At 43.1% G+C, this 14,484-nt stretch overlaps 1 protein-coding gene and 1 long non-coding RNA gene across 7 annotated transcripts in view; both read right to left on the bottom strand.

Moving 5' to 3' along the window:
• Positions 1-14,484, bottom strand: part of FRMD4B (FERM domain containing 4B) — a 226,371-nt gene that overhangs the window by 125,926 nt on the left and 85,961 nt on the right. The gene's annotated exons all lie outside the window — the stretch shown is intronic.
• Positions 13,236-13,900, bottom strand: LOC121016731 (uncharacterized). The gene is made up of 2 exons (XR_005784414.1): positions 13,511-13,900; positions 13,236-13,269 (listed from the first exon to the last, which is right to left on the bottom strand). It is a non-coding gene; the product is annotated as an uncharacterized LOC121016731 (long non-coding RNA).

Raw genomic sequence — 14,484 nt, 5'->3', positions numbered from 1 at the left:
TTTTTTTTTTTCCTTCCCCTCCCCCATGGGTTCCTGTTAAGTTTCTCAGGATCCACATAAGAGTGAACCCATATGGTATCTGTCTTTCTCTGTATGGCTTATTCCACTTAGCATCACACTCTCCAGTTCCAACCACGTTGCTACAAAAGGCCATATTTCATTTTTTCTCATTGCCACGTAGTATTCCATTGTGTATATAAACCACAATTTCTTTATCCATTCATCAGTTGATGGACATTTAGGCTCTTTCCATAATTTGGCTATTGTTGAGAGTGCTGCTATGAACATTGGGGTACAAGTGCCCCTATGCATCAGCACTCCTGTATCCCTTGGGTAATTTCCTAGCAGTGCTGTTGCTGGGTCATAGGGTAGGTCTATTTTCAATTTTCTGAGGAACCTCCACACTGCTTTCCAGAGCGGCTGCACCAATTTGCATTCCCACCAACAGTGCAAGAGGGTTCCCGTTTCTCCACATGCTCTCCAGCATCTATAGTCTCCTGATTTGTTCATTTTGGCCACTCTGACTGGCGTGAGGTGATACCTGAGTGTGGTTTTGATTTGTATTTCCCTGATAAGGAGCGACGCTCCATCAGCATAAATTTCTAATTATATTTATTGTCACTTATAATTGCAATACTGGGAAATATTCTTTGTCAAATATTTAAACAATACATAGAATACAAAGATCCCCCTTCACTAACTCACACTCCACAAATCATTTTACCTGTAGAAATCACCACCCTGTGAGTTTGAGGATAATCCATACAGACTATTTTTACATGTATGTTCAGATATAGATATATACATATTTTCAAAAAATTCAGAGCAAAAGGTTTGCTTTGAATATTGTTATATTGGACATTACCTGAGTGAGAAAAAAGCCAGAGCAAGATTTAAAATAAGGTCTAACTGGACAACAACAAAAAAAGTCATCTTTTTTAATACTCTTCTTCTATACAGTGGGAAGAAAGAAATAAATATGTCAGTTCAAATCACTTTACTTCTTTTGTAAAACCCACACAAACAAACCCCAAAAACATGTACTATGGAAAGAGAAAAATCAAATACTCAAAAGATCAACTGATACAACATGAATCCATTAAGGAGTATGTTAAACTCGTACAATATTTCAAGTTACTCTTATCGCATAATCCAAATGAATTTTATTTCCTGATTTTAAAAAAGCATCTTTTTTTTCCTTTTTCCTTTTTCCTTTCCTTTTTCCTTTTCCTTTGCTCAGACTAGTCAATTTTCCTTTTGTCAACACATAATTCTATCCTAGAGAATTAAATAGTAAATGTATTTTTGTGTATGTGCATGTCTGCCCATCTCATGACAATCACAGTCAGTGGTGGCCACGTTTGTACAACTTGGTCCTAGCCCTTCAGCCTCAGACTTCAGCTGATTGGACCAGGGAACAGACACCTGACTCAAGCTGGGCCAATCAGAGCCTCAGTCCAGAGAATCTGGAATTGGGTCGGAGAGGATGAGAAAGTGGTTGCTGTAGGGGCTGCGGTGTGTGGACAAAAAGTAAAGCAATCTGCAGAGAGAATGAAGGAGACAAGCAGCTGGACGGGGTCAAGAGAAATCATGCAATCTGAAAGGGAAAGCTCGAGAGAGTTGCTGTCTGGGTTCCTAACGTCTTTCTAGTCACTTGCAGTCACTTCGGCTGGTTCGGGTGAATTCTTGTTCTTGAGTTCCATGAAACACCTCTGTATTCTTTTAATAAATCCACTTCTTTCTTATTGAAACTAACTGGAGTCAGATTCTGCTCCTTGCAACTAAAAGCATCTTTGTAAGATACCACAGGTATCTATACCTAAATCAGAACAAAAGGTTTCCAAAGGATGGACTCCCCACATGATATCATTAATATAGAGAAGTCATCTACTCATAATCACTGATCAACAAATACAACAGCCAAGAGAAAGATTGGGGGGTTGGGGAATGAACAAACATCCCAGTAGGTGAAGGGACAAGTTGCCACATAAGACAAGCTGGAAAGGGCAATGCAGATGAATCAGAGGAGAAAAAAATGCTACAGTTTTATGCCCACACTGGCACATCCATGTTCAGTATTCACCGAGCCCTTTCCTCTGTGGGAGGATGCCTCCTCGGGGAGGCCAGAGTACTGCTTTGATCACCTCTAAGCAATAGAGAGGCCTGCCCTTGTCACTTGCTTAAATCAGAGGTTGAAAAGTTGTGGATGTATTTTTTTTTTTTTGTCAGAACAATGCTTATGAATAAATTTTAGTTGATGACATTAGAAATCAGAAGATGCCACTTAAGAAAAATGTAGATGGTATGATCTGGAAACACTGGGCTGGATGTCCTCCATGGCAACATTTGGCCAGGGTAGGGCAGAGCAGCTCCCTCTTTAGATGGGGTTTGTGGTCTCTGCTTCCTCAAAATTTATTATCCGCCAGGTTCCTAGGAGTCCTGTCATGAGAATAAGCAAACCCCTATTTAAGTTCACATGGTACCAGGGAAGAGACAAAACAATGTCAACCAGGGCCTGCTGTGCACCAGGCCAACTGCCTGACACTTGACCTTCATTAACATATAGTATTTCAACTACTATGCAAGCCTATGAAAGGGGCATCCTCATTTTGTTTTGTACTGTTTTGTTTTGGGGGACATCCTCAATTTAAGCACCAGGAAACCACGGCCAGAGACATGATGTAAGTTGCATAAGCATTCTAAGCCAGACTTGGGCTCAAAATCATATGTTATCTCTTACTAGCTGTGTTACCTTGGAGAAGATACTTAACCTTTCTGCGCCTCATAAGCAATGTCCTGGTAGCTTTCAATCTGATACCCCTGAGAATGAAATAAACCACTTCGACAAAGACAATTATTATACTCCTTATTTGCCTAAAATTTAACAAATAGCTAATAAACCTTCCTATAATTCATTTATTCTCCCATCAAAAAATTTTTATTTTTTAATTTAGAGAGAGATGGAGAGCATGAGTGGGGGTGGGGGGCAGGGGGAGACAGAGAGAGGGAGAGAGAGAGTCCCAAGCAGGCTTTGTGCTGTCAGAGAGGAGCCCAGTGAGGGGCTCGATCCCATGAACCCTGAACCCTGAGATCATGATTTAAGCTGAAATCAAGAGCCAGATGCTTAACTGACTGAGCCACCCAGGTGCCCCTAAACATTTTTCTTTTTTCTTTTAAGTTTATTTATCTATTTGAGAGAGAGAGAGAGAGAGAGAGAGAGAGAGAGAGAGAGAGAGAGGAGAAATCCTAAGCAGTTTCCACACTATTAGCACAGAGCCTGATGCCGGGCTCAAACTCATGAACTGTGAGATCATGACCTGAGCTGAAACCAAGAGTCGGACACTTAACTGATGGAGCCACCCAGGCGCCCCCAGAATCACTTTTGAACTCCATAGACACCATCCGAACATTTTCAGGCTTGACCCCACCCCAGTGGCACCCTTCCTCACGTGGAATAAAAACATTAAAAAATCATCTCTTCAGAAAGTTTCACTTACCACCCACACAGACTTGATACCCTTCCTGCCACTTCCTCTTCCATTCAACCCCAGGAAGATGAAGATTAAAAATCGTACATATTGGATTAAAACTCCCACCTCAGTCTGTGGCTGCCCTGTGTTTGCTCCCCAGTTGGTGGAGCGGGTCCTCTGATGCTAAGCGCTGGGTGCTGGTGGAAGGACCTTGTCCATCTGGTCACCGGTCAAATGAGGAAGAGCAGAGGGAAGTGAGAATTGGGCACAGGCCAGACCTCTGGCTTCGGGGTGTGCCCTGAGGCCCTGACCTGTAGCCCATAGTGGGGTTCAAGTCTGTGTGAAAATGCCCCACCCCCAGCCCCCAATACCACAACCTGATTTAGGAGAGAAGAGAGGAGAGGAGGAAGACTTGGTAAGAAATCCAAAGGCGAGTCCAGATAGGGCAGTGTGGGACCATTCATAACAACCAGGGTCAACTCATAAAGTAAGGGGAAATCACAACTACAGAAAAAGACCAGAACCTCAGCCCTGCTTGGGTTTTGCACTAGTGGTTCTTTGGAACAAGGAAATACGAAAGCTTGGTAAGGGAAGCGGCAAGCTGCTTTCTTTTTTCTTTCTTCTTCTCTCTTGTTCTTTTGACCTTTTCTGAAAGCCTAGCATGAGAGGGTCTACTCCATAAAAAATGACTCCTCAGGATTTTTTGCGGGGTGACCCATCCGAAGTCTAATTCGCCATCATCCCTTGCCTGGATATGTGCAAAACCGGCTGTCTAACCAGGCTCCATGCTTTTATTTGAGTCCTGTAAGGATCCAAACTCCACATGGCTATGCCTCTCAAATACAGATGAAATCCCTTCACTTTCTTGCTTAAAATTGCCCAAACTCCTTACCTTGTCAACAATGTCCACACAACCAACCCCTTACCCTCTCTAATTTTATTTCCAAGCCATCTGCCTTTGTACTAACATACCATCCACACTGGCCTTCTTTTCGCTTTCAAAATAAAGGTTGTTCCTCCTTTGAAATTTTGCATTTGCTGTTCCCTCTGGAATGCCCTTCCCTGGGTCATTGCATGATTAGGCCCTTTCACATCTTTCAGATCTTAAATCAAAAGCCACTGTTTCTAAGAGGACTGTCCTCAGAATAAAGTGGAGACTGGATACTCTCTCATATCATGCTGCTTTATTTTCTTTACAGCTAATACTTTTTGTTAGTTTTTTGTTTTTCTGTCATCTTTTTTTTTTTAAAGCTTATTTATTTATTTTGAGAGAGACAGAGAGAGTGTGGGGGACGGACAGAGAGAGAGGGAGACAGAGAATCTCTGCACTGTCAGCAAGGAGCCTGATGTGGGGCTCAAACTCACGAACTATGAGATCATGACCTGAGCCAAAAGCAAGAGTCGAATGCTTAACCCACTTGGCCACCCAGGCATCCCTCTGTCCTTATCTTTCACCATCAGAATGTTAAATTTCATGGCAGAGACCTTGATAGATTTGTTCACTACTGTATCCCCAGGGCCTAGAACAGTGTCTGCAGGGTAAGGATGTGGTCAATAAATACCTGAGTGAAGGAACGCCTTTACTGCTCAGAACATAGACACAGTTAATAATGAAATAAGTTCACAAATGATTTAAATTTGCATAGCATAATGTAAAGTGAGGATGTTCCGAAACACCTCCCAAGCCTTGGCCCAGACAGACTCTCTACATAACAAACGAGCTTTCTACCCTGAAAACAAGGTGTGCTATTAAACTCTTCATCAGATGAGATATTCTGGAAGAACTGGAGAGAGGTAGAAGGGTGTATCTAGGACGTTCTTACTTTGGGATCTATTGAGTGGACGGAGTTTTATATTTCGCCCAAATGATGTCAATCTTAGCTGAACAGGGACTCCTTTATATCATCTCTGGGTGTTGACTGAATATGAGCTATTGACACTCCCGTTCAGAGAATGGCCTAGACTGACACAGATGTCTCCATACCGAGTCAGCTGTGATTTTCCTTCGAGTTCTTTCAAGATGGTGCCTACCCCCCCAATGTGCAATCATTGGGAACCTCTTTTACGAATCTCAACGAACAATTCTCCTAGCTTCTATAACCACTTACTATGTCATGTGAGTGCACGTGCAAGTTTCTCCTCTCATGCTACTTACATTCCTAGGAGGTGAAGAGTTTTACAATTTAGATTTTGTAGATGGCAAAAGTGAAGTGCAGAGAGGTTAGGTAACTTGTCTTGAGTCATGTTACTATGAACTGGGGTGGAATCTCAGGTTCCCTTAGTTGCATAGGAGCAGGACTCCTGTGTGTCTTGTAGGTTCACTGGGAGTAGAGGGCAAAAGGGAGGCAGTGAGAGAGAGAGGGGCAGGTGGCATAAAAGCAGCAAAGGGAGAAAGGAAAATTGGCTGGGTGACGAGAATGATAAAGAAGCAAATTCCGTTTTCCAAAGACAAAACTGGGTAACTGAGTGATCGGACTTAGGAAAAATGTTAACAATAATTAATGGCCATTGACCGCGTGCCTGGCACTAATCCGAGCCCTTTCCTTTATTTACATGGGCTATTTAAAGTCATTTTCAATTACGTTTTTATTTTATTTTATTTTATTTTATTTTATTTTATTTTATTTCATCTTATTAAATTATTTTTAGTAATCTCAACTCCCAATGTGGGGCTTGAACTCACGATCCAAGATTAAGAAGTACATGCTCCACTGACTGAACCTGCCACGTGCCCCTGAATTCAGTTCATAACAAGCCTGTGAGGCAGATTCCAACCCTAGCTTCATTTTGTGGATGAGAAAAATCGAGGCTCCGAGAAGGTAAATGACTGACTCCAACTCCACAAAGGCACAGAGATGGGAGGAGTCTCAGAAAGGTAGAAACACAGGCATTCTGACTGCAGAATCTGTGGCCTTCACTGCTGTATTACTTCTGCTGTAAGGTATTTCCCATCTAATAGCGCTTATATGTTAAAAGACATAGCTGAGGCATTTAACATATCATCTTGACCACCAAGTAAAACACTGTTCTGGAAGAGCCGCATTTAGACTCACCAAACCAGACTTTCCGGGCTCAGGTCACTATGTGGCACCGAGGCCACAAGAGGCACAAGGCTTTCGCAATCACTATTTCTTGGCTACCACCTGGCCCTGCACTGAAAAAAAAAAAAATATGGGCAGCTGCTAAAAACAGTGTCTATATGTTCGTTATTGATTTTCACTGAACATCAGGATGGACTTCATCCCCCCTGCTCCCCCTGCTTGGGCTGCTGGCTCTGTCATGCTTATGCGAACGCTCTGGGCACAGGATGACATTTATCAATGACGCTTATCATGTATTTGGGTCTGACTCCACAACACTTTGGGCTTAAGATACAGTCTAGAACACAATGCCATTAACATAGTGTCGGTCTGAAACAGGTTTTCATTCATTTGCTCGACTAATATTTACTGAGCACTTTCAAAGTGTAAGCACTGCTCTGGGTAGGAATAGACATCATAATTCTATGAGGGCCGTCTTGTGTATTGTAGGATGTCTAGCAACATCCCTGGCCTCTACCCACCAGATGTCAGTAACACCTCCACCCTGCTTGTGGCCACCAAATATATCTCCAGACATTGCCAAATGTCTCCTAGGGGTGGGAGTGGGGGAATCATTCCTGGTTGAGAACAACTGCTCTAGACATAAGGGGAAGAAAAGAAATTATTAACAATTAAACAAATATTTTCAGACTATTGTAAGGGCTCTGAAATAGCACAACTAGCAACGGAATTAAGTTCTGAGCATCTGTACAACCCGTATCTTACCCTGGGAGTGCGAGAAATTAGGAAATTGATAGACAGAATTTATATTGGACCACTGTTCTTGACAAGAGGCACCCACTACAGATGGAAGGGATAACGCTCTTTTCCGAACATTAGCATTCAACTGCAAACTCCTTTCAGGCAGAGGCTGAAGAAAAGCAAACCAGGAAGGCTGGTCAGGGAACAGCCATTTTCTGCAGCTCCGGCATAAACCTGGCTAGGAATTTTGGTCAGCTTTAGCAGACAGTCTCTGGGGAGGGCAGTCTCATAAAAGACAATCGATTATCAGATTATAGCCTCATCTCTTAAGGCTGGCAGAAAGAAAGCCCAACTTTCAAAGGAAGAAAGAAAGGAAAAGAAACAAAACTACTTATTATATCTGGAGCTGAAGGCCATCAGGAGCCCCCAGCCTGGTGTCTTCGAGGTATGCCAGGATTTAGAATCAGGAGGCCTGGATTGTGTCCCAGCTCTGCCATTTCACTAAGAGTAGGGCATCAATATCATGGTATCTCTCTAAATCTCAGTTTCTGCCCCTGTGAAATGAGAATGATAAGAATCAATCTTACTTAGCTTTGTCTCTTGTATTAATACAGGTTGAACCTCAAATCTACCTCAAAAGTACAGATGATAATCCTATCACCAGTAACACGCTCTATTTATTGGTTATAGATTAGGTGTTAGAGTCTGTGCTAAGTGCCTGGAGTGCATTATCAGCTTTACTCTTACTCTAGTGCACCGAGTACTATGACTAGTGGAAATGATTTGTAAGCTGCTGCGTGCTATTATGTTAACTGTAAGTGGTTATTTTAAGTTGTTTAAACAATTATTTTTCTCAAGGAAAAAGTTCTCCTGGATTATTAAGAGGCCAAGCTGTCAGATTTGAGTTGAAAGTCAATCTACCAGTTAAACCCTGGAGAGAGTGGTCGACCCAGAGCTGACGATGAATGCCATTCTGATTTCTCAGGGATAATCAACAGACTAACTCAAAACTGCCATTTTTAGCTGCCCTGGTACCCAAAGCTGGGGAAACACTTATAAACCTTGCTTCTTATCTGATTGTGACCAGGGGGTGTCTTGGGCCTGACCGGCTGCTTTTGTTCTCAACCCACACGAAATGGAAATGAGTGTTATGTCTGAGTCATGTGCTTTGACATCCATGACATGCTCTGAATTCTTACAGCCACCTTGCGAAGCAGGTATTTTTGGCCCTCCGTTTCACACTGAAGGAGTAGAGACCCCAAGAAGTTCAGAACAACTTCCCCATGCTTCCTAGCTACTAAAGGCTTGAGGCAAACTCAACTAAGAGCTCACCCAACAGCAAGTGGGGGAAACAGGTGACATACTGTCATGGGCGAAGCTGCAATGAAAAGCAGGATTCTCCTTAGAAATACTCTGCGCTTTTCCAGTGAGAAACTCAGGTTAGGCACCGATGAGAGACCGTCAAATGTTTATTTTCAGAAAACCATGCAGGATATATCCGCCATTCCTTTCCAGAAAGAAACATCCTCTTTACTTAAAACCAGTTGTTAGGCTGTATTTTTAGAAGTCATGGTACAGTATCGAGTCGAAAAAGAAAAGAAAAAACGGGAGGACACGGACATTGTAAACAGGAAAAGTCACCAAGTGTAACCAAGAAAAGCCAAGAGCACAGCCCACGGGCTGGGGTGGGGGATTTTAGCTTTTGTCTGCAGTTCAGGTTCGACCAGAAATGAAGTTCTCCCATCAACTTGTAGAAAATGGAAATTTTGGCTTTGGTGATTATGCAAGGAGCAGACACCCTGTGGTTTGGAAACTTTCTGCTTTGCCAACTGTCAGTTTTCTCTTCTCCCGTGAAAAACAGCCTGTAGGAATGAGCGAAAGTACTGCGTCTTTCAAAAACTTAAACGTTAAGACAAGCACAGCTCGGGTGAAGGGATTTTAAAAATAAACTGCAGCACTTGGCAATTGAAAGATATTCTAGGTACCGTTTATTCACTGTACAGCCCATTTGGAAATCTGGGCCGAACGTATGCCATCCACAGGGCACATAAATCACGTCTATTGCCCAGGAAACCTAAAGCTGCACAAAAATTAATTAGAAAACCAAAACCAACTTTCCATTTGTTTTGGAGTACACTTTCATTGTCGGAGCTTTCTCGCTTCCATTTTTCACCCACCCCTGTTAGAATGTCTCTGGTTTATGCTTTTCAAAGTCTCTTTGTTCTTTGTGGTCCATGTACAAGTAGAGGCTGAAATCAGTCCTTGGGAAGTTTATAAATAATACAGACGGATTGTATTAGGTTCCAGAGCACTAGCTGGGTTGGTAGAAAAGTCACATTTGGGTAGGGAATTTAGAAAAGCATCACCAAATTGCGAAAACAGAAAAGTCAAGCACGTGCTGGACAATGTAGAAAATGTCTTACTCATAATGTCCAGGACTCATTTTACCGTCATGGAAAAAACGCTCCCTTCTCAACCTACAGGCTTCTAACATTTAGTGAAGAAAATTCTTGGTCACTTAGTGCAGCTTGCATTTTCAATGGGATTAAGTCTTCTTAAAAAAAAAAAAAATTTTTTTTTTTTTACATTTCTTTATTTTTGAGAGAGAGAGAGAGAGAGAGAGAGAGAGAGCACACAAATGGAGGAGGAGCAGAATCTGAAGCAGGCTCCAGGCTCTGAGAAAGGTGTCAGCACAGAGCCCGACACGGGACTCGAACCCAGGAACTGTGATATCATCACCTGAGGCAAAGTCAGATGGTTAACTGACTGAGCCACCCAGGTGCGCCCCTTTTTTTTTTTTTTGAGGTTAACTCAGGCTTCAGTGATTAAAATGAAACAAAGAAACAAAAAAGCTGTGGAAGGCCACAGGTCAAGGAGACAAAGGAAATATGAAAAAGGAGCCATAAGCCATTTCTGAGCCAGAACTAGAAAAATACAATGAGGGGAAAAGAATCTTTCAGGAGAGACAATGGTGATGTGGACTTGTGTCATGGCAACCCATGAGAGCCTACAGTCTCATTTTTGAGCTGGTTGTTAAGCACAACCCAATATTAAAAATTACAGCATATAAACTTACAACAAAAGAAATCACATTAAAAATACAGGTAATAAAAGGCACCTGGCTGGCTCAGTTGGTGGAGCATGCGACTTTTGATCTCTGGGTCATGAGTTCAAGCCTCACGTTGGGCATGGAGCTTATTTAAAAAAAAAAAAAAAATACAGGTAATAAATGCTCAAAACTCATCATTTTCCAGTTATTTGTGTTTTACGATTATCTTTGCTCATGAGGTTATTTATGTCTACTGAGTCAGTAAGGCAGCAATACTATTTAATGGCGGCAGGCTATTGTTCACCTCTTCCCAGTCAGATAACAGCGGTAACGTGAGGTCGGCCAAGGTGAGAGTATATACACCACAGAAATTGGCAAATGCTATATATACATCCGGGCCCTTTTCTCCAGAGAACCTCTTGTTAAACACTTACCAGAATAACCCTGGAGAAATTCAGCGGTCATGACCTCGCGGTTCATGAGTTCGAAGCCCACATCAGGCTTGCTGCTGTCACCCTGTCAGCACAGAGCCCCCACTGCATCCTCTGTCCTCCGCTCTCTGCCCCTCACCCGCCTGTGCTCTCTCTCTCTCTCAAAACAGAAATAAAGTATTAAAAGATAAATAAAATGGGACTAATGATACCTACCAACAGAGCACCTAGCCTGGCAGACAGAGGCCAACAAAAAAGATACCTGTTACACCTTAGTATGATACCTCCCCAAATCCCCAGGACACAAGCTCACTGCTGAGGGTCTGCTGATCAAGGACTGCACTCCTTCCAAATGCTCAGGGCCGTTTGCTTTTCCTGTTCTCTTGCCACTGGAAGGGAAGTTTCATTTACTGCTGCTCTCCTAGCTCCTGAAACGGTGCTGAGCCCATCGCGGGGCTTAATAAATACGTGTGGAATGAATGACTTTCCCTGTATTTCCATCTGCTGCTCTGCTTCTGAGTCTTCTCCCTCTTTCTGTCAAGGTCTCCTTGGCAAGTGAGTTAACTCCTTTGCCTGTTAATCACCAGATCGCAACCAGCTGTGGTGCTATCTTTCTGGAATCTATCAAACCAGTGGAACTCTTCTCCCTGCCGTGGGCGGCCGCCGTGACCTTACAGCATGGGTGAAAGGCATTTCCAGCTTTTTCATTCACAAGCAGAACTGAGCATGTATCATTATGCTCTGTCGGCAAGTTTCTCCCCGCTTGCACTGCTGCCGTTTGGATCTCAGTTCCGCTCGGCCTCCGGCAGAAGGGACCAAGTCTTGTGAGAGGAAATCTCACCCAACATATGCAGCTGTATCCAGGGAACCAAATATTTTCCCCTGTGGCCCTGCCTCAGCACTGCTGCTTGGACTTGCTGTTCTGGAATAGCCTCTCTGAGGGCGGTGAGGGGCTGGGTCACTTAAAAAAGCATGGGTGCTTCTGGAAAGAGCGGCCTGGATGGGAGCTTAGGCAAACTCACTGGGAAATCATTAAGTTCTGGAATTCCTAGTGCCTTTTCCATCATACTTGCTTTAGTCAGGGGGATAACACAGGGGGGAGCCTGCCCACTTAGCCACTGGGTGCAGGGCAGTGGTTTGGGAACAGCCCCGCAGACGTCAGATGGATATAACGTCTCAGCCTGGTTCTGCCTCTAACTGGCTGGAGACTTCAAACAAGCCACTCAGCTACTCTCAGAGTAGCTGCTGTGACACGGGAATATTTTTGCCTCACACATGGTAAGCATTCCATAAGAAGCAGCTATTGTTACTTTTTAAAATACAGGGTATTATTTGGAAGGGTGAAGGTCAAGAGTATAGGCTCTGGAGTCAGACAGACTTGGGTTTCAACCCCAGCTCTGCTCTTCAGCTCCTGTGTGGCCTTGTTCAGGTGACCTTACTTCTTTTGAGCCTTGTTTTCCCCATCTGAAAATGCGAATACTAATAGTACCCACTTCCTAGGGCTGGGGGTGGGGGGGGTCATATGAGATAATATACATAAAATACTTAGCAGAGCACATGCACGTTTTAAGAGTATTATTATACCTTTCACTAATAAAAACCAAGCAATTGCTACACATACTCCTTCGGGGTAGATGTTCTCAAAGGCCATGTTCCGGCGCTAAGCAGGTCCTACTCTGCCCTTGAACTCTACCGCAGAGAAAGGAGCAAGTAATATAAACTACTATTATATTAGTACTAATGCCACTTTTCCTGTCTACAGTGCTTAAACTTTCAAAGTGCCTTCATTTCTACTTTTTCTTTTAAACTTTACAAGTTTTAACGTGCCAGAGTGTCCTGTCCCTATTTCATAGATGAGGCCACAGAAGCCTCCAAAGAAGGGATGTGACTTCTTCGTGGTCACACAGCTAGACAGAGCCGAGACTCTAGATCATAGTTCCTGCTTTCTACTGCCCCATTCTCCTGACCTTTACAAAATATTCACTAAGGAGTCAAGTTGAAAACAACAACAACAACTAAAATACATGTTAGCTCCTACATGCGATGTTTCATCTTGTGCATTTGACAGTGGGAAGACTTTCATTAGCAGGAAGTTAGAATTGTAAGGAGAATACAGTTCTCCCAACCCATGGGTCCTTTGGGAATCTTCAATGCTCCATCAGCACGTTCCTGGCTGCTTCAAGTGCTCACTTTGCCCATCCCTGAAGCCTTTTCTTAGACTAAAGTCAATGAAAAGAAATGCACTTTTAAAAAATTGGAGAATTTTGGGTCACCTGGGAGGCTCAGTTGGTCAGGTCATGATCTCACTGTTTGTGAGTTCGAGCCCCACACCGGGCTCTGTGCAGACAGCTCAGAGCATGGAGCCTTCTTCAGATTCTGTGTCTCCCTCTCTCTGCCCCTCCCCTGCTCATGCTCTGTCTCTCAGTAATAAATAGACGTTAAAAAAATTTTTTTTAATTGGAGAATTTTATAACAGCCCTGGTGATGAAAGTCCTGGTTTTTCCTGGCTTGAGAACTATCATTCTAACTACTGACACCTTTTTTTTTTTTTAATTTTTTTAACGTTTATTTATTTTTGAGACAGAGAGAGACAGAGCATGAACGGGGGAGGGGCAGAGAGAGAGGGAGACACAGAATCTGAAACAGGCTCCAGGCTCTGAGCGGTCAGCACAGAGCCTGACGCGGGGCTTGAACTCACGGACCTCGAGATCATGACCTGAGCCGAAGCCGGACGCTCAACCGACTGAGCCACCCAGGCGCCCCACTAACTACTGACACCTTTTGAGTCCTAGAGGGTTTAAGGCACTGGAGCGGGGAACAGTTTTATCAAAGAGACGTGATTTATTTATACAAAGAAAGTGGCCCCTGCAGTGCTGGCAGGCACTGAAAGTGGGGGACCTGCAGAGGTCACCCATAGGTTTCCACAAACATTGTGGCTGGGAATTAGGAGTATTTGTAGAACTTTGTTTTGTTCCATTACAATGCCTTTCCTTTTGTGCTACAGGCAAGTGATGTTTCGCTCAGTTCTTACTGAGATTCATGTGTGTCTCCTTCCCCGCCTCCACAATGGTTAAGTTATTAACGAAAATGGCATGGAAGGCAACCTGGGCTATTTTTTTTTCCCTGTAACTGGATAATACTCCATTTTATTTAAAAAAGAATTTAAATGTTTATTTATTTATTTTGAGAGACACAGAGAGAGAGAGAGAGCATGAGCAGGGGAGGTGCAGAGAGAAAGGGAAACACAGAATCTGAAGCAGGCTCCAGGCTCTGAGCTGTCAGCACAGAGCCCGACATGGGGCTCGAACTCACAAACCACAAGATTATGACCTGAGCCGAAGTTGGATGCTTAACCAACTGAGCCACCCAGGCACCCCAATAGTATTCCATTTTATCATTGCTTCCCTTTGATTACAGAATACCAAATTTCCACCAAATTGCCAACACTCTCCATTTTGCTGACTTCATTCATTGATTTATTTGGTTTGCTTTGCAGTGAATGAATATTTTTTGACCACCTACTGTGTGTCAGGCTCTTGGGGATAAAATAATAACTGTACCTTTTGTTTGGTGGGTGGGGAATCAGACAAATAAATATAACGCCATAATGGAAGTGATCAGAAATTATTCTTCTTTGGTGTACAGATAATGAGATAGGTCATTTTAAGTGACCTTCCCACTTTCCTAATCAAGACTGGGCAGAGGTGAAAAGGGCAAATCTTTTTTTTTTTTTTTTTGTAGGTTTCTAAAAA

Source organism: Herpailurus yagouaroundi, unplaced genomic scaffold, assembly GCF_014898765.1.
Source record: "Herpailurus yagouaroundi ecotype Mexico unplaced genomic scaffold, PumYag 213, whole genome shotgun sequence".
Taxonomy (NCBI): Eukaryota; Metazoa; Chordata; class Mammalia; order Carnivora; family Felidae; genus Herpailurus; species Herpailurus yagouaroundi.
This window is presented reverse-complemented; position numbering and strand designations above follow the sequence as displayed.